This window comes from Triplophysa rosa, linkage group LG24 (assembly GCF_024868665.1).
Source record: "Triplophysa rosa linkage group LG24, Trosa_1v2, whole genome shotgun sequence".
In the NCBI taxonomy this organism is placed as follows: Eukaryota; Metazoa; Chordata; class Actinopteri; order Cypriniformes; family Nemacheilidae; genus Triplophysa; species Triplophysa rosa.
The window spans coordinates 10,945,521-10,968,019 of record NC_079913.1 but is presented as its reverse complement, the minus strand read 5'-3'; positions in this window follow the sequence as shown (position 1 = coordinate 10,968,019).

The following is a 22,499-nucleotide window of genomic DNA, read 5'->3' as shown; positions in this document are numbered from 1 at the left end:
AAAAAACCTAAAATGTTTTTGAGTGATTTTTAGGAGTGAATCCACAAACATGACTTGCTCAAATGCTTGATAATAAAGACTTGTGATTTGGAAGCCAAACAATCCTCAGGTTGGTGTGATAGCTCGCTCTGCTTATGCATTACTCACCGATATCTGTGATGATGGAAACTACCATTTAAGCCTAAAATTTGTTCGCATAGTCTGCCAAAACACCAATTAGTTTGACAGTCCAAATGCCTAAAATGTTCCTGGCATATTAAAGTAATTGTTTTAATGAAAGAAAAATAATATATCATAAATGGTGCTTAAAATCCGTCTCTAAACACGAAAGCGTTACATTTGCCAAAATGTCCATGTCGGCATGATTCCACTTGTGCTAATGTACGTGTGGGTGTGTATGTGTGGGTTCCTATGCCCTTACAGATGTTTAGTATTTGTCACAGTGCAGTTAAGTGGCTCATGCATAATCTGGGGTCAGAGGTGGCTTAAACTCTGCATTAGTAATGGTTATCACAAACACACATGCCTATGCGCAGACTCACAAACCTACCATCCCATTTTACCCCTAAAATACATCACTAACCACATGTAATGACCGTAGAGTAAATGCCAGAAGAGAATAGGCAATCTTGATACAACAATAGCCTACCGAAAAGAATAAAGCACATAATTTTTTTTTTAAAGCCATATAGATTACCCAAAGATAAAAATTCTTTCATCACTTACTCACATTCATGTCATTCTAGAACTGTATGACTTTCTTTCTTTTGCAGAACACAAAAGAAGATATTTTGAAGAATGTTGGTAACCAAACAACATTAAAAGGATAGTTCTCCCAAATTAAAAATTCTATCATCATTTAGCAACCTCTGATTGTTCCAAACCCGCATACATTTCTTTGTTCTGCTAAACACAATGGAAGATATTTGGAAGAATGTGAGTAACCAAACAGATCTCATCACCCATTTACTGCCTCAGTAGGGAAAACAAATACTTTGGGAATCAATGGGGGATGAGATCTGTTTGGTTACTGATATTCTTCCAAAAATCTTCCATTCGGTTCAGCAGAACAAAGAAATTTATACAGGTTAGAAACAATCTGAGGGCGAGTAAATGATGACAGAATCTTTATTTTTGGGTGAACTGTCCCTTTAACCCTCATTGACTTCTATTGTACGGACACAAAACCACAGAGCCATTTCACAAAAAATCTTATTTTGTTTTACACATAGAAAAAAATCATAAACAGGTTTTGAACAACATGAAGGTGAATAAATGATGACAGATTTTTCATTTTGGGGTAAACTTTCCCTCTAATCCCATTCAAAATAAGATTTCCCATACATCCAAATTATAAAATGAATATTTGCAGCGTTAATATCTGACTGAATGAGCCTCTTTTTAATCTTTCTCTAAAAACATCAAGTATTTCTGTTTTTGTACCTAAAATACTGAGAGAAATTCACAAGCTCCGCCTCCATCGACCCAGCACGCCCCTTTGTAGCTATTCCGAGGGAAAGTTCCTTGATTCTAATGAGTTCCTTTGATGACCAAGTCATCCTGATACACTGATTAATAGTCTCACGTGTAGCCGATGACTCTGAATAGAAACACATTGTTCTCTTAAAGGGTGGGAGACACAGCTTTAGCATATGGGAAGAAAAGCCTGGATAAACAATGAAGGTGAATAATGTGGATCACATAATCGGGATCACTGTCGAAGAAATAACAAAACTGGGCTTTGGTCGACCAGCGAGACAAGTGTGGTATTCAGAGCTGGGCTCTAGAGAAACAGCACACTCAGAGCTCCTGTTCTCTTAAAGTCACGCTAAATCAAGTAGCTCCTAACAGTAGAACTGAGAAAACACATACCTGTTCTCCGTGGTGTCTACAAGTCTTAAAAGAGCTCAAGTGAGACACGTCTGGAGATGAATAAGGCTAGACGTTGGACTCTGCTATTGATTTGCGATAATAAAAAAGGCTTGTGCTGTTCTTGAAAGGTCATCTGTTGACATGGAAAATGACTGGGCGATCAAGAGAGAGAGGTTTTTTTAAGAGAGTATTCCCATATCTAAAGAACGTTGACAACACGTGGTTTTACGGGTGAGGCAGAGGGTATGTGAGGAAAGCAGAAGGCGTTTGTATATCTGGAAAGAGGAGGTAATGGACGAAGTCAGCGTTATAGCAGCTTCATGGTCTTGATCCAACGCCATAATCTCAACCTGACTCACCAAGTAACCATGTATTCCTGCCGTTGTATCAAAGTTGCTGTTTCTTGTACATGCCTCAAAACAGAAAACAATCACCTAGATATTAAAGATATTGAGATGTTGTTGACAATCACGGCATAGTTCAACTAGAAATGACAATTCTGTCATCACTTACTCACCCTCTTGTCATTCAAACCTGTATGACATTTTTTCTTCTGCAGAACACAAAAGATATTTTGAAGAATGTTGGTAGCCTAACAATGGCGGCACCCATTGACTTCTATTGTATGGACACAAAACCAATGCAAGTCAACGGGTAATGCTGTTATTCGTTGCTGAAAGGACAAGAGGGTGAGTAAATGATGACAGAAATTAAATTTTTGGTTTAACATCTCCAAACAGCAAGTTTTGGTGCTGCTCGACCAGTTCCCCAAAATAATATAACCTTATAGAAATTTGACCATTGTGAATCAAAAGATGTTTTTTTCTCCATTAACAATTTTTAAATAAAACATGCATTTTGCTTAAATGAAGATCAATGTTTCTGTGTATTAACAGACAAGCAAAGCTAAAAATGTAAAAAAAAAAGATCTAATATTGGCTAATCTATTGCATCTCGCATGTAAGCAACCCATTTAATCCCATTAAATGTATGTCTGGATCCAATCTGAGCCATTACAATTATTAGCATGACTGTGCTGCTTTGAAGTCTCCTTAAATGCTTTCTCTTAAAAAATTGAGGCAAATCCCACTATTTCTGCAATATGTCTAATAATTATATAAGATTTTAGAATTTCATGCTGCTTGGCACAAACAAATATTTGGCCCAACTATCGTATAAATATGGATAAATCAATTTCAGCCTCCACAGATTATTTTTATACTGACATAATTCATTAAGACGACATCTGAAGACATGTTTTATGATTAAATGATGGCTGGATTTGAGATCAATTCAGGCTTGCATTAAAGATAATATCCTTTAATGCATTTGGGTTCTTTCCTCCAATAAAGAATACGCTCATGGAAACATCCCCTGGTCAGATCACATTTCCTGTACTTTAAAGAGTCTGTTTTGATTCATGACTTGATTTGGGCTTCTAGGCAGAAATACTATAATAAATGAGACGGTAAAATAATTATCTTGTAAAATAATTATAGAATGATATATAAATGAAACTTAAACAAGTGCAGAATTGTTATTTTTTACCTGTCTGTAATTTTTAAAGGGATAGTGTCCCCAAAAATGATGATTATGACATTTACAGGTATGAAATTATATATTTGTATAAATGTATAAAAAAGCAATACAACTCATGTGCTATGTAAGTTTTCTGAAGCTGTACAAATTCTATGTAAGCAACAGATGTTTGCATTAAATTTGGCAACAAAAAGTTCATATTTACTTATATTAATTTTTTTTATATTTTATATTTTCTTAGCTTTAATGAAGATTATCAGTAAATAGCCATCCCAATTTTGATCTCTTTTCTCACACAAAGCTATTGTATAACATTAGAACACCTAAAATATTGCATATATTTATGATACTGTAATGGAGCTTTACTGCAATGTTTTAGAAATATGTATGTGTTGTTTAGAGCAAAAACTGTGTAACAATTCTACGCATGGGTTCTACAAATAAAATAACACTATGGATTTGGAATATCACAAGCAGTAAATAATGACATTACTGTCATTGTTTATGGTCCAGTATTCCTTTAACATTCAGTAGAACTGATCTGAAACAAGCCAATGAGAAAGAGGGACCGAATAAGACAGATGCTGAAGACCAATTACATCCTTGACAACATGTTGGCATTTAGAGGACAATGATCTCCCTTCATTTTTAATGGTCTTCAGCAATTTCCCTCTTCCTCTCTCACTCGTCGACACTAAAGGAGCTTCATTCAGAGCAGATACAAACATCTGTGGGGCATTAACAGATAGATGTAATTATCTACTAAAAGAGTTATGCAAATTAGGAACACGGAGAACCATTGGAGTAAGTGACAGTGAAAAAATAGGCTGTTTCTCTCTTCCTGTCAACAAATTATCGAGAGGGGAATCTGTTGTTCCTGCTGATATGCATCATTATGCAGTTTATATCAAAAATGTATTTCATGTAAAGAGAATAATATTGTCAGGACAGTTCACCCAAAAATAAATATTCTGTTATCATTTATTCACTCCTGTCATTCAAAACCTGTATATGACTCTTTCTTCTGCAGAACACAAAAGAAGATATTTTGAGAAATGTACAATGGAATGGAAGTCAATGGGGGTCCAATGTTGTTTGGTTACAAATATTCTTCAAAATATCTTCTTTTGTGTTCTGCAGAAGAAAGAAAGCCATTTAGGTTTAAAACGACATCAGGGTGACTAAACACTTTCATTTTTGGGTGAGCTATCCCTTTAACTCTACACAGCACAACTCCTTGTTCTAATCAGTGTGATATAAAACAGAAACAAGCTCTAAACCCCGGTCTCTCCCATGCCTGCAAACAATCACCTCCTTCATGGTCTGTCTGCTCTCAGTCTCTGCTGGGCATAACCTCACCTAAAAGGAAATCAGACAGAAAATAAGAGTAAAGTCCACCAACATTACACGCCATTGTTTGACTGGCAGACAGGTGCAATCTTTACTGCAAGTGAAAACAGAGGAACATACCAAGCAAACACCCCATTCCCTAGAAAGAATGTTTTTGCTACTTAGTGTATGTGGGCAAGCAGCGTTGTTGTGGTGAAAGTGAAAAACATTTTGACACAATGACAACAAAACGACAGCTGTTGAGATCTACCCACCAACCTGTTTGACCTTCAGTCAAGGGGTCACGGTTTTGCTTCTATAGCCTCTGATGACAGTCTTAGACCTCCCTTAAGGTGGATACCTCTGGAACAAGTGTACCAAATTAGATCTGTGAAGAACACAGCACAACGGTTCAACATTCCAGTCAAGGATCCATCCATCAAAATTACTCCTCTTGTTCTATTAAGTTGAACAAGGTTTGGTTTCTTCAAACAGAATATGCTTCTGGATCAACACGTCTTTGTTCATCCTGAAACAACATTCTAATCCGTCTGTCTGTCTGTCACTCGTTCAGTTAGTTAGTCAATCAAACCAATTTCAGTGTTAGTCCTAAAGGCCGGGAGGGAACAAGCAACAGTTGGCCATGGGCCGGTCTAGTTTTTGAGGTGTGTCCTATTTTCACTATTTGATCATCATAGATCTTACTTCATGTTATGTTATATATACACAGACACAAAACATAATACGTAAATAACACATACAGAGCTAAATAAATACAAAAATAAGTGCATAAATAACTTAATTAACAATACAAAATAAAATGTAAAGTTAAAAATACAAAATAGAATCATTAAAGGAAAACTGTAATAAAAAATAAATTAAGGGGATTAAATATAATATAAAAATATTAGTATTTGTTTATGCAAGTTATTTATTACTTAATTTATTTTCTAATTATTACATTATGCATTTATCTATTTACTTATATGAATTTAATCATTAAAATATAATGATTTATTTAAGTATTTATACATTTATTTATTGATATAAGTAATTTGGCTCTCCATTCGTGTTTAAATAAAATTTTTGTGAACTAGTGACAACATTTTTTCCCAAATTCCAAATGTGTATATACAGTATATACACTCACCTAAAGGATTATTAGGAACACCATACTAATACGGTGTTTGACCCCCTTTCGCCTTCAGAACTGCCTTAATTCTACGTGGCATTGATTCAACAAGGTGCTGAAAGCATTCTTTAGAAATGTTGGCCCATATTGATAGGATAGCATCTTGCAGTTGATGGAGATTTGTGGGATGCACATCCAGGGCACGAAGCTCCCGTTCCACCACATCCCAAAGATGTTCTATCGGGTTGAGATCTGGTGACTGTGGGGGCCATTCTAGTACAGTGAACTCATTGTCATGTTCAAGAAACCAATTTGAAATGATTCGAGCTTTGTGACATGGTGCATTATCCTGCTGGAAGTAGCCATTAGAGGATGGGTACATGGTGGTCATAAAGGGATGGACATGGTCAGAAACAATGCTCAGGTAGGCCGTGGCATTTAAACGATGCCCAATTGGCACTAAGGGGCCTAAAGTGTGCCAAGAAAACATCCCCCACACCATTACACCACCACCACCAGCCTGCACAGTGGTAACAAGGCATGATGGATCCATGTTCTCATTCTGTTTACGCCAAATTCTGACTCTACCATTTGAATGTCTCAACAGAAATCGAGACTCATCAGACCAGGCAACATTTTTCCAGTCTTCAACTGTCCAATTTTGGTGAGCTCGTGCAAATTGTAGCCTCTTTTTCCTATTTGTAGTGGAGATGAGTGGTACCCGGTGGGGTCTTCTGCTGTTGTAGCCCATCTGCCTCAAGGTTGTGCGTGTTGTGGCTTCACAAATGCTTTGCTGCATACCTCGGTTGTAACGAGTGGTTATTTCAGTCAAAGTTGCTCTTCTATCAGCTTGAATCAGTCGGCCCATTCTCCTCTGACCTCTAGCATCAACAAGGCATTTTCGCCCACAGGACTGCCGCATACTGGATGTTTTTCCCTTTTCACACCATTCTTTGTAAACCCTAGAAATGGTTGTGCGTGAAAATCCCAGTAACTGAGCAGATTGTGAAATACTCAGACCGGCCCGTCTGGCACCAACAACCATGCCACGCTCAAAATTGCTTAAATCACCTTTCTTTCCCATTCTGACATTCAGTTTGGAGTTCAGGAGATTGTCTTGACCAGGACCACACCCCTAAATGCATTGAAGCAACTGCCATGTGATTGGTTGATTAGATAATTGCATTAATGAGAAATTGAACAGGTGTTCCTAATAATCCTTTAGGTGAGTGTATATTACTTTACAGAAAATTGAAACAGAACAAGCCAGTCAAAATATATACACATATTATGTATATATGAAATATTATATATGCTTATATAACTTGTACAATCATAATATTGTATATTCTATATATTCTAAGTCTTAAAGCCACAATATGGAATATTTGGACCGCTAGATGGCGCACTTTTGAAACAACAACAAAAGGCGAAGCTAAATGAGGAGAGTAGGAATTATGGGACATGTTGTTTTCACCATCCGGAGGCGTATGGAGATCGCCCATCATGTTCACGGACGAGGTAATGAAATTTTTTTTAATGTCATCATAATGAATTAGCTTGCAAGAAACGTGGAATGTAATGCTACGTTAGCCCGCAACTGATATTGGATTTTGTCAATTGATTTGGTAGCGTAATGCTACACAGTTTTACGTGTTTAAAACAGTCATACAGTCGTCGTTTAAAAAGTAAATATGAACGAACCCACAGCATTTACAAGGAACGTTATTGGCTACATATTTTTGTGTGACATATACTGTATTTCATAGGGTAACTGCATTCACAACTATTCAAATAATCTGTGCATGAGTATTTCGTGTACAATAAAAAAAATGTGCTTACCTGTCTATTAAAACACATGCGAGAGCGGAGTCTCTGTCGAGTCCAAGTTGGTCGCAAAGCTCTCTCCATTTAGAAAACGCTTTTATTAAAAAAGGATATTAATCTTTGTTTTATTTCTTCGTTTGTCCATAAGCCTGCTTGCCTCATTTGGCCTACGTTTACACTGTTTTGTGTTTCCTTTACTCGCCAAAGAGTAATCGTGATCCATAATAACAGAACAACAGATGCTGCGTCCCAGATGCTGTATAACCACTTCCGCATTTGCGTGTTGCCGTAGTTTCTATAACCGGAAACTGAGGGTAGTGCGGAGCACCAGATATTAAGTCACTGATATGCGACAAATACAAGGGAGACAAGGGACGGGCCATTATTTTAAATAGGAATTTCTCTGGATTTGCACATTCTTGGGAACATTTGGGATAATGTAAGCACACAACTGCATGAAATATATCACACTGTGCAAGTGATTTCTGGATATTTCATAACAAAATTCTTCCATATGTGGCTTTAAGTGTGTATCTTATTTTAATTTATCTTTTTTTTATTTAATGCTTGTGGCTAAGAGACAAAATAATATTGACCTTAACTAAACCCTCCTTTTTAAAGTAGCTCAATATTTAATATCATGTCTAGGCAGCTGGTGTCAATATACCTTTTGTGTTCTGTAGTCATTCCCTTTAGCGTTAATCCCTGAATGGTCATGATTCTCCTATTGAGTCCTTGAAAAGGTCATAGGTCAGCTGTCCGTCACATTCGGTGTGGCAGTCTCAAGGGGGACATTCTCGACCCCAGGGGAAATAAGGTCATGAAGGATACTCATACGGCTGCACTGAATACTATTGTTAGTGCAACAAACAGATTACAATTTGTGTGCATACCTACCAAAGTATAACCGAAAACAACTAAAAATGAAAACTTCGCAAAAACGCAAGCTTCTATTCACCCTAAATTCAGCACAGGTGAAGGACACCTTAGAAATCATGCTAAATTCAGGTATGCAGGCTGAATGAGAGTCATGCCCTCTCATGGCTGTAAAGTCAGTTTTCATTAGCATTCATTCATCACCGACGTGAGTAGCGACCCAGCCTTGCACTGGTGACTACCTGCCTAATGACAGATGTTCCAGAAGTCAAGTCCCTGCGTAAAGAATGTTGGGCATTCTGTCGAGGTCAAAGGACAAAGCGTATCGGTTACCTCTGCAGCATCGAATGCAGATGCACGATGTGAGATTTTCAGTCTGAGGGATCTTACGCGGCTCTCGGTAAGAGAGAACAGTCCCTTGTGGAACAACTGATATACTTCAGAACCAATTTTGCATTCGTACAGCAACCCCTTTGACCTCAAGGAAACCTCCTATGGCAAAACTATCCCCCGGATATCTACTAAAACTTGTCTTTCTGTCCCCTTGACACCTACCAAGCTCACTCACCTGTAGCTGAGAACCTGAGGCAGGATGTGTGCTGCTTCTGGTGCTCCTGAGGGATGGCCAGGTCAAGACTTGCATTGTGCGGTGGCCTGAGGTTCACCCGGTCCAGCTGTGTATTCATTTCACTGGGAAACACAGATGAAAGGCAGATTAAACATATTCTTATTTACCCAATATGCAAAGTTAGCCTGGGAAGCATATTGAACACCAACAATATGAACTAACATTGTAAAGATTGATAACGATCAGCTTTAATGATTTTTCTATTACATTTTATAAGATGGTGCCATTAGGCTCTTGTGTAGACAGAGACATTTTAATAACAACACACACTCTTTAAAAAAAGAAGCTAGAACGTGTTCTTCTTGTCTATGCCACAGAATAGCCATTTCTGGTTCCCCGAAGATGCTTTCAGCCAAAGGTTCCTAAAAAAAAACATTTTTTTTTATAGTCTGTCAAACAATTGCCATTACAAGAACCTTTTGTGCGAAAGAAAGGTTGTGTGGATTTAAAAGGTACATCGGTTTCATCGGATACACGCTGGCCTAAAGTAAACTTCCGGTTTGGTTAAAATGTAACAATTTATTTTATAATAATTTATATTAACATTAATTTATATGTATATTTGTATTAACTTACATTACAACTACTCCACTTACTTAACTACTCAAATAACCCTTTAGAAACCTTGTTTGACACATTTTTAGGATTTATTTGTATTAAACTGTCCATTTCAATAATCAGTTGAACTATTAATTTGCATCATTACTTGAAAAATGTTCACTGAACCTTCATTTAGAATTTTTTATATTAAAATGTTTTCGTAAGATTGTATTATGTAAAATTACTACTAAATACTCATTCCTATATGGTGTCACACAACTTTTTTTTAAATAATAGATATTTATTTTTACAGTAATTTTTATCAGATTTAAATATAAACTATATATACACAGAAAATAATAATGGTAACACAGTATATATTTTTGGAGTATAATTGCATGGGTCACTTTGAGTAGAAAATAATCCCCAGATGTTGCAAAACAATGCAATACTACACTCAAAAAAAACATCAGCGCAATTAAATCTGGCAGTGAGAAATTTCGACCTACTATTATGCCCCGTTGCATGATGGGGACACCAACCTAATAAAGTTACGTAGTTTTTAAATAATTTTATACATTTTAAAGTTGGAGCCAATAGCCATGGGCAGCGTTCTGTCACATGGCGCAACTGTACCTCCGGCGACCCGGGTTTGAATCCTGGCTCGAGGTCCTGTGCCGATCCTGCGCCCCTCTCTCCACCCAACATTTTCTGTCAAAATCTCTATAGTGTCCTGTCAAAATAAAGGCAAAAAGTCCCAAAAAATATATCTTTAACAAAGTACCTAAATCTTTGTATAAGAACTTCATTAATCATACTGTAACGAACAGTACCTATAAGTTTAATTTCTAAATGTTCTTCTTCCACCACATTTAATTTTTTGTAAGTCTTGTGCTACATATGTATGTAAGCTCTTAGAAAATCACAACAAATTTATAATAATAATAAATTTGTGAATAATTATAATTCTGAAATTACAAGTACAGTGTTTATGGCCAAACGTTCTAATATACATCATATTGGCTCTATGGTGGCATTTTTACAATGAGCAATTTTGCTTCTAGACATGTTGCCAAATGCAATAAATGCAGTTTTTATACCATCAATAATCACTCTGCAAGCAAATCCGACTCCTCACAGGAAGTGAGTTTCAGAGAAAGTAATCTAACATTTAACTAATAATGTAATATAATGGGTGGTAGGTCTCATCGGAACAAATGTAATTGAATCGCATCTATAAATATCCTCCTTTTAAAAAGACCATTTATATAACTCACTTACATACTTTATTTTCATACCGTAAGTAAGAATACAGCAGCGTGCACTACTCTGCATTCCCCTCATAAGCATTAATATTTTAAAGGCATCTTGGATAAATTAACGTGGGACAAAGTCCCATTTCTCTAACTGCTTTGGATTGTAGCTTGAGTAGAATAAAAAGTATCGGCAAAACATCTGAGGGGTGTTATGAATCTACCCTGTCCAAACATCCTGCTGTTTTATATGCTTCCTGCGGGCAGAGGTCATTGCAGACAGGCGTGACCAATCCTCATGTAAATTTAGATCTGAGCGGGCCTGTCATCCACACAGCGCAATTCAATTATGTTTAATTTACTATGAGCAGTTGAACGAGGATGCATGTAGACTTCAAATGATGGATTGAATCTTTAATGGACGAGTACGCTCTTTCCAGATTAAGAAAACAAAACGGCAAAATGAGCATTTCAATTAAATACGCAATAACATTCCAACACTAATACAAGTTTGTTTTTCATTGAATAAACAGATCATTCTGATTTAATAAGTATGGCAAACTATACAACACACCTTACTAATAATGAAAGACAAATATGCATTATTAGTTGCATTATAATTCATATAAAATGAAATGCTGTCTGGCCATCTTGTTATGGAAATAAAGGTTAGGATTGTGGTTTTTCTGTAGCTTTAGAGCGCATCTGAGTATATATTAGAGCATTTGGACTCTGAAGTGGTGGTGCGTGATGTCAGACTTAACAAGTGGATACAGTTTAAGGGCAATCAAACTAGAACCTGCAGTTTGATTTCTTGTCCTCACACATAACATCCATCCAGACAGCACACTGTGATATAAAAACTTGTTACATTTTGTTCAAAGAACATCAATTAAACTTCAGTTAACAAACGTTTGAAGTCCTGACATGCTCTAATCTAACTTCTAAAAGTTCCAGGTATGGATCTGGCATAGATAAAGCTGTGGCCAGCAGATGGACTAGATCATGAATCCATTTACCATTTTACATCAGGCTTTGGTGCTTTACTGGAAAACCTCATTTGGCCATTACTGCATTTGCTGATGAAAGGTTCAAACACTGTTCAGAGCAACTTTGAGAATCCTGGGAAATGGGTTCATTACTGCAAACAGGCAGGCCAATCAGCCACATGCGATTACAAACATATGTGACCATTACAAACTTGAGCTACAACAGCGCCGCTATCACAAGAAGGTTACGCTGTTGAACATATAGGTTTGCCCTCTCTGTTTCTCTTCATACTTTCAATTTCCATATTCCCATGCTGAGCTGAATTGTATTTATTGTTTATTGTAAGTTTGGGTTAACTTTCCGAAATTTATTTTAGAAATAACTCCAAACTTCTGCATAAATGGGAAAAAATGTTTGGGTGACTCTCTGTAATCAGACCTTTACGTTGGTACTTTACGTTTGTACAGTATAAAAAACATTACACCTATGGACTGTCCCCAAGGAGATAATAAACCAGACATGTGTGTGTGTGTGTACGTATATGTCTATGTATATGTATACTGTATATAATAAATATACTTTTCCTTCTTTTTTCCTCCTAAATCTCATTATTATCCTTGCTGTAAATGTTGTTTTGTAAATTGTAACAGGGCCACAGTGTTTATTCTTCACATCAGTCAATCTACACATTGGTTACTTATAGTTGTCCCGTACTTAAAACTACAAGAAAAGGAAGTACTTAATTACAAAATTACACACTTCACCTTATACTGAACTCTGGAACATGTGGTCTGTATACAAAATAATCTCAAGCTAATTTGCTAAAGGCATGCTAAATTGGCTGTTGTCCCATATACATTCACCTGATTCAATTACTTAAAAGCTTCTCAGCTCTATAAATGTCACTACAGTGTCACCCACTATTGAGCTGCTCAAATAAAGAGGAAATAGCATCATCAATGAAGCCTTGATTGACTCGAAAAATGCTTGGATATTTTCAACCAAGTCTTGTGTCAAAAAGGACCCAACTATTAGGTAAAATTGTTGGGTTTATATTTGACCCAACAAAGGGTTAAAACCCATCATATGTTAAAGGGGTCATATGACACGGCTAAAACGAATATAATCCTTTGTTTGAGATGGAATGCAATGTGTCTACATGATTTAAGGTTCAAAAACGCTGTATTTTCCACATACCGTGCATGTTTGTATCTCCTCTTTGCTCCGCCTCTATGAAACGCGCTGATTTTATACAAAGCTCATCGCTCTGAAAAGCGAGGTGTGCTACGATTGGCCAGTTAACCAGTGCGTAGTGATTGGTCGAATACAGCAAGCGTGTGACGGAAATGTAACGCCTCTTACCATATTTGGAACATCAGGCTCCTAAGCAATTGTACTGACAAGTACGCCCACCTTACTTGCGTATACATTTGGGCGGTCTTACGAACTGATGTAGATTTGTGGGGGTGTGGTTACACGAGGTGTTTCAGGGAGGCTTGGGTGAGCATTCGCTTATAGATAGAATGCGTCTTTTGTTCCGACACTTTAATTTTTGCAATTTTACGTGTCTAATACATGCATGGGCAACTTATAACACACCAAAGACACAGAAAAACATGTGTTAACGCCATATGACCCCTTTAATTTACAACACAGAGGAACCTTTTAAATACGTTGCTAATTGAAAATAACTGTTTCTCTCTCGCCATCCTAAGATCTACACACACTGTTAGCAACATACAAAATGCAAAAATGCAACAGTACTTGTATTATTAAGGCAAAATGCACAGTACATCATTATTAGTCTTCTAGCCTCAGCATTTTGTGTCAGTGAGCTTGCTTTAGATCTTTATGTAAATGTACGTTATTGAATATGGACTCTCTGTATAGGCACAATGATGATTTATAAAACTGTCAGTGCTTGATGACCTCTAGTGTAAAATGTTAATTTGTATGTTATTTTGCACTTGTGAGAAAACATTGTTTAGCAATTTTTTTGGAACATGAAACCTTTGAAAAGGCGGCATTTGGGTAGATTTAAACATGTTTGAATTATTTTGTTGAATGCTTGATGTGATTTCTGCATCACAGAGGAAAAGAACGAGGAAGCGGAAAAGAGAGGAACTGTCAATTTGCCAATTAGAGATTAGATCACTTAATGGATAGCCATTGATCAAACAGTAAATCTGTCTGTGACACGTTCAGTGGGATGCTGGGTAAGCATGGCCTTGCGCTGCAGTATATAGAGCTGGTGGGATCCCTGGGGTCCAATCCAACCTTTCACAGCCTGTTTAGCACTAACTATGTAATGGCGAACACTGTGGTGACCTACCACTTTGGGTCTGTGTGTTAAAATATGTAAAAATACAAATAATAACTTGCTTGTATCTTTATGCAGTGGAATGTGAAGAACTGAAAGAATCCTTCAAGAACCTAAGACGCATTGCAACAAGTTGAGGGAGCCTGTTAAGCACCCTAGCGAATGATGTTTCCATGTCCTTTCTTAAATATACTTCCTGTTTTTTATTTATTTTATATCTGATTTTGTAGACACTCTTTCCCTCTCTCTGTCTTTCTCTCTGGGACATCAAGCCTAACAATTTTGCTTAAACTTGCTTTTTTCACTTACACCTTCCCCTGGGATTTCTCAGATAATGATCTTTTTCCACTGGGTGTTTATACGGGCACACCACGTGCAATTAATCTGCACCATGGTGGCCAGGCAAACAGGGCCTATTGACCACTGGCCAGTGTGTATTTAATTATTAATTTTAATGTAAACAAAGCACAGACTGTAATGGACATCGGCCAACAATTCAATAGAGAGGGCATTCATTCACAACCGAATGGCCACGTGCCACCTGTTGTGCATGCATCATTGATGACTGACCCACAGCACAGACCTCAACCCCTTATGACTCTTTAGCATTACTTACTTATTAATGGAACTACATATTTTTCCAAGCTTGCACTGTAATCTCACTGTCAATTCAGATTCACTAAGTAGTTTCCTCTCTTAACATAAATGTTGAAAGATTAAAGGGATAGTTCACCCAAAAATGAAATTTCTTTCAACCAAACAATGGCGGTACCCTTTCACTTCTATTTTTTTGGACACACAACCAATGCAAGTCAATGGGTACCGCCGTTGTTTGATTACTTCAGAATATCTTCGTTTGTGCTCTGCAGAAGAAAGTCATACAGGTTTGAAATGACAAGAGGATGAGTAAATGACAGAATTTTCATTTTTGGGCGAACTGTTCCTTAAATGGATGAAAAATGAAAATCGTGTGATGGTTTCCTTTTTCATTGGAAGAAAACATAATTTGAAGCAATGATGTATAGTTCTTGAGTGGCTAGTGTTAGAAAATAAGTGTTAAAACTCAATTTGAACACTAAATTAAACTTGTATTTATTATAGTTATCTCTTCGATTTATTGGAATGTATTGAAATGTATAGGATATACATTTTGTTTGGAAAAAAAATCAGTCTGACATACAAACCCAGTGATGGCTCGTCATCAGCCTCCATTTGGCAGACGAGTTGCACGTTGGATTTTGACCAACTTAAAAATAACAAAATATCTACATCAGCTGTCGTAGGTATTCAACGTCAAATTGACATTGGCATTAGATGTAGTGTGCCAATAATGAATTTTGTTCACCCAACATCTGTCAGAGACTGGCAGAAGAACCCAAGCGCAGGCAGGCAGTGAAGGGGTTAAACAAGATATATTTATTACACAAAACAAAACAGAACAAAAACACCCACAATGGGGGAAAACAGAACCAAGAAATATATATAAAACAATAGACTTCCCACGAGGGGGCAAAATGAAAACAAGAACTATAAACTAAACTAAAGGACACGACCAAACGTCTTAAATAATACAAGGCACAAAACACGAACAATCCACAGACAAGGCCAGGAACAGGAAACACGGGTAGACACCATGTATAACGCACGAGCACAAGACAAAGAAACAAGAGGGTATATATAGGGAAGACAAACGAGGGATAACGACATGGGGCAGGTGTGGGACATTAAACACTCAGGGAAAGATAACGAGGAAACGAGAGGAATGGGGTCAATGACAAGACACTGGAGAGAACGTATATTATTGTCAAACGGACAATAATATGTTTCTCTCCACACATAACCAAAGACTTTGTCATGGCTCTGCTACAGGACCAAGAAAAACATGACTAAGGAAGCAGAGCCATGAAGAAGCCCCCCCTTTAATGAGCACCTCCAGGTGCTCACCAAGGGGTAGACGGACAAGACAAGGCAGACCGAGACAAAGACAAAAACCAGACAAACATGGTGAACATGACAAGGGGTAGACAGGACAACAAGACTACAGGACTGGGGTGGGATAACAAAAATAACAAACATGGGAGGGGGGGTGGGGCAAAACAAGAGTTCATAGGGGGCAGTCCAAAGGGTTGGGGGGAAAGTCCCAGTCCCCGGCTGCGCTCGAGGGCGCGAGTCCTGGGGGACTTAGGAGGAGTCCTGGGGGGACAGTCTTGGCCCTGGGAGTCTCCCAGGGACCGGCTGGAGCTACGGGCTTGACGCCGGCTGGAAGGCCGGCGGACAGGGCTTGACGCCGGCTGGAAGGCCGGCTGGACAGGCTTGACGCCGGCTGGAAGGCCGGCTGGACAGGCTTGACGCCGGCTGGAAGGCCGGCTGGACAGGCTTGACGCCGGCTGGAAGGCCGGCTGGAGACGCCGGCTGGATCAGCCGGACTGGACGCCGGCTGGATCACCGGACTGGAGCCGCTGGATCACCGGACTGGATGCCGGCTGGATCACCGGACTGGAGCCGGCTGACACCGGACTGGACGCCGGCTGGACACCGGACTGGAACGGCTGGACCACCGGACTGGACGCCGGCTGCACGGACTGGACCGACTGCACCGGACTGGACCCGGCTGGCCACCGGACTGGACCGGCTGCACCGGACTGGACCGGCTGGCCGGGCTGGACCGCTGGACACCGGACTGGAAGGAGCCGCGCTGCCCGCCGCTGCCTCTTCTTCTTCAGCCGAGCCACCCGCCTGGAGGTCGGCTGAAGGAAGGATGTAGAAGGCATGGCTGGTTCCGGCTGGGACTCCTCGGAGGTGGACCCCCAGGATGCTCGCCTCCCCCGCTTCCCACGAGGCTGGTGGACGGTGGAGGAGCTGCCGGACTCGGGACGGGAGGTGCTGGGCCTCCGATAGTGAGGGTGCCTATCACGTGGTCCTCCGGGACGGACACCAGAGCGGGATGAGAGGAGACCCGATGACAGCTGGGAGAGGAGCCTTTGACTAGCTCCTCTCGGAGCTGCAGCCGTTCCACTAACTGTGGGAACGGCTGGTATACCATCTCCTCCCGCTCCGGAAAGGGTGGAGGATCGTCCATCCCGGCCACAAGATAGGCACGGACCAGCACCTCAGGGACTGAAGCTCCCCTGGCCTCGACGTCCCGAGCGTAGTCCCGCAATGGACGATGGCGCTGCGCTGGAAAGGGGCCACCTCCGGTGCGTGACTGCGAGGCTATTGCCTCCCACCAAACTGGATTGGAGGTGCATGGCCAGCAGTCGGTGGGGGTGAAGTCCATCTTGCTGCCCGCTGGGTTCAGTTCTGGCTCGTGCGTTCTGTCAGAGATTGGCAGAAGAACCCAAGCGCAGGCAGGCAGTGAAGGGGTTAAACAAGATATATTTATTACACAAAACAAAACAGAACAAAAACACCCACAATGGGGGAAAACAGAACCAAGAAATATATATAAAACAAAAGACTTCCCACGAGGGGGCAAAATGAAAACAAGAACTATAAACTAAACTAAAGGACACGACCAAACGTCTTAAATAATACAAGGCACAAAACACGAACAATCCACAGACAAGGCCAGGAACAGGAAACACGGGTAGACACAAAAGACACCATGTATAACGCACGAGCACAAGACAAAGAAACAAGAGGGTATATATAGGGAAGACAAACGAGGGATAACGACATGGGGCAGGGGTGGGACATTAAACACTCAGGGAAAGATAACGAGGAAACGAGAGGAATGGGGTCAATGACAAGACACTGGAGAGAATGTATATTATTGTCAAACGGACAATAATATGTTTCTCTCCACACATAACCAAAGACTTTGTCATGGCTCTGCTACAGGACCAAGAAAAACATGACTAAGGAAGCAGAGCCATGACAACATCACAACCTATTCAACCAAACATCATGAATATGATATTTATTGTATGGATAAGAACAGACTTTACAATTTAATAATTTAAGATGTTTTTGGGTTTCATGTGGGAACAAAAAATTGGTTCGAATTGTATGATGGGGAGTAAATCATGACCAGTGTTGGGTAAGTTACTCTGAAAAAGTAATTAATTACTAGTTACTAATTACACATTCACTAGTGTAATTAGATTACTGTACAAATGACTCTCTACAAAATAATTAATAACTAATTACTTTCTATATCTTATATCAACCTTGACTAGTTAAGTGAGTCAAGTATAGACATAAAACGACTCTTAATTCATTCAAATAAATCATATAAAACTGCATAAAGTACAATTATTAACTGACTTGTATAACAAATGTGAGAAAGATACACTAATGCATGCATTTTAAAGTTAGATTTTGAATTTGAATGTCAATTCCACTATTATATACATTACACAGTATTCAATTCAGTTACATCAGAAGTAACTGTAATTTAATTACAGAACAAATAAGAGTAATCCCCTACTTTACTTTTTAAGGGAAAAGTAATTAAATTACAGTTACTAATTACTTAGTAACTAGTTACACCCAACACTGATCATGACCAAATATATTTTTTAGGGTGAAATGTCACATTAAATAAAAGCAGCCAACAATGGCTAAAAAAATTCCAGTTGACCCAATGAAATATCTTCAAATGCATTCAGCTCCTTAAAATGACATATACATCAAACCTATAATTTTAGGTCTAAAGACCTTTTTGTCTTCTTCTTAACTCATTTAATCCGCAGGCCAAGGGTTTACAACAACAACCATTTCATTGAGTCAACCAAGACTCACCCAAGACCTCACTTTACAGCCCCCAGGCTCAGGACACACACACAGACACCAGACTCTTAGCAGTTAGCTTCATCTGGAATGCATTACAATTAATTCATTCTTGACATTTTTCTGCACTCTCTGGCTTCACAATCCTGTTGTCATTGTGTAAGTGATACATAAACACGAAGCTCAGGATGGAAAAAGCCAATCATCACACCACAAAATTAGCAGTGATAACAACATTGTCAGCACTGAAAACATGACAGAGAGACCAGCGTGCCGCAAGGCTGCAGATTTGGTCCTTTGCCAAGATCTCCCCCTATCTGGATGAAGTGTTAGTGCTCCGGCCTGTAAACTATTAACCAGATGAACTTTAATCCTCAAGAGCCAGATTTCTGACTATCTGCAAAGTCTAGTCTACCTCACAGGAAAAAGGTACCGACTGTCTGACCGGCTAACAAAGAGACCAACCGCAGTTTGGTGTTCACACGACCTTTAGGGGTGGGTAACTTGAAAATGTGTTAACGCAATCCTAAATAAACGGAATAACAGAAGATAGGCTGTACAGAAATCACAGAAGAAATCTCAAAACTCTAATAAATTTGACAATTTTTAAATTGTGAGAAAGCCCCCAAAACGGCAAATTTCTGTAAAAATTGTTCTTAAAAACATTTCTGCATGTGATTTGCTGTAGATAAGGAGTTTTCACTCTTATTTCTCAGCTGACCCCCTTTGACCTTATTTACTTGTAGTACCCCTGAGATTTTAGGAAATAATTCAATTGTATTTTACAAAATAGCTTTTGTTTTTGTTAAATCTGAAATTTTTATTTTGCGATTTAACTTTTTAAAGTAATGGAAACGGCTTATACACCATGGTACAACTCACAAACCCCATGCAATTCCCTCACGAACCACCAGGGGTTCGTGAGCACACTCCTGTTTGTGAAACCCTGCTGTACAATATATAGATTATTAACGCGCCGTTCAGACCGCCAGCGACTAGCAGCGGCAGAGCGACGCAATCTCATTTATTTCAATGGAGAGCGGGCGACTTCCGGCGACCCGAGCGACTATGATCATTGGCGACAGGAAGTGGGCGTTGTCCAGCAACAGGAGTCAAGCGACAAAAGTTGAGAATTGTTCAACGTTATGCAAATAATGAGCGACTTTCACAAACGACTACTTATAGGAGTACAGCAGTGGAGCTCACGTCATCCATCTCTTGCCAGTTATTGGAGGGTTTGTTAAAACTGTTACTAGGACAACCAAAGCTAGGAACGCCTTAACAGCAAGAAACAAGCGACACACAGCGACAAAGTCGCTGGCTGTCTAAACAGGGCAGACGTGACCTGTGTCTACCAACCAAAACATAATTTTAAAGTCCCGTGAACCGGAAGTTGCGATCGTTTTTACTTCCGTATTTTGACTCATTTCCAAGTGAAATGGAATTTCGAAAGAGATAGTGGGCGTGGCTTTCTTATTTCTCTGCGATTTGATTGGATGTATAAAAACAGCCGATGCATTTTGAAATGGGAGTGGCAGCAAACTAACAGTTGAAGGGGAGGAGTTAACGGATGCTCTGCCCAAGCCGTCTAACATCCTACCTCATTTAAAGGGGTCATATGGCGCGAATACGTGTTTTTCTGTGTCTTTGGTGTGTTACCCATGCATGTATTAGACACGTAAAATTGCAAGAATGAAAGTGTTGGAACAAAAGATGCATTCTATCTAAAAGCGAATGCTCACCCAGACCTGCCTGAAACGCCTCGTGTAACCACACCCCCACAAATCTACGTCAGTCCGTGGTCGTGGTATGATTTTACTAAGACTGCTTGCTCACACGCTTGCAGTATTCGACCAATCACTACGCACTGGTTATCTGGCCAATCATAGCACACCTCGCTTTTCAGAGCAATGAGCTTTGTAAAAAATCTGCACGTTTCAGAGAGGCGGGGCAAAGAGAAGAGACAAACATGCACAGTATGTGGAAAATACAGTGTTTTTGAACCTTAAATTGTGTATACATATTGCATTACATCTAAAACAAACGATAAAACGATTTGTTTTAGCCATGTCATATGACCCCTTTAAGATGGAAAGTCATTAGAGGACCGAAGTGCATTTTCAGATTTTAACAGAAGTTTATTGGTACATGACTTTTAAAAAGAAAATGACCCAACTTGACAACTATTTACAATAAACGCTGCAATATTTCATGAACAATAGGCATTGATTTTTTTCGGAAAAGTTGAACTTTTTTCATCTTAAAAAGACGCCCTGACGCCGGCGTTTTTTTTGAAAACACGGTTTACTCCATAGGATTATAATGTAAAACAGACGTTAGCAGCTTCGAAAAAGAAGTCAGGTCTGAACACAGCCTTAGGTTTGCCATCTGGTCAAACACATTTATCAAATGCTATCTTTTGTAAGTGAAAGAAAAACTCTAATATACACATTTATTACAGGTATGAGTCCAGCAAATTACTGAGTATAAAGGAGTCTATCTGAGCAGTTCACGATGGAATCATGGGATACGGCCTGTCAGCACATCTATAGATAGCTCCTGTGATAAAATGCTAATGGGAGTGGTTATAAAGTTTCAAAGTGTGAATGTAACATTAGGTAGACTGTTTTGTCTGCTCAGCTTTTGAAGTACATGTATAATAGTGAGTTTTTATATAATTAAAATCACAATTACGTTCAGAGCGTTTTTGAGAGAATGGCAGATTGTGTCATGGAGAAATTAGCAAAATATTTGCATATTTGCACACTCACAGACCTCAGACGTTGCTTGTGTTACAGCAGGAATGTCCATCCGTCCAAGAATTATGAAAAATGAACCGAAACTTGCATCAAGTCATCGCGGAAGCTAAACTCCATCTAGCATTGCGATGTAGCCAACCACCACAGGTGTGTGAGGGATGTGATATTATTACAGATGCCACTAGAGGGAGACAGAGACTGATATTGTACATGAGCGGAGGGAATTTTAGGCATTTTTACATTCATCTTTGTTTATATGCGTCTGTGTGCAAGACTTTGAATTTGACAATCAAAAACATCAATAAAAACTAAGTTCACGTGTATATAAATATTTATTGACGTTTTCTTGATGGCTTAAATACATTTGTCCACTCAACACCACACTCATAAAACTGCTAAAAATTCACGCAGGCCAAAATTAACCATGTTTTTTTTGTGGTACAATTGTAGTAACCATGTTTTTTTTGGGGGGGGGTGTATTAGTTCCTTATGGCAAAACCATGGTTTTACTATGGTTCTTAAAAAAACATGGTTTTCGTGGGTATTTTGTGGTAACCATGGTTTCACCACAGTAACCATGATTTTAATGGTTCATTTTCGTAAGGTTACTTTTGGTTACAGGCTCTGTCTTTGTGTTGTGTTTGACCACATGGCTCTGTGTTTGTTTGTGTGTGTTGGCCGTGTGCTCCCCTGGGGCCCGTTT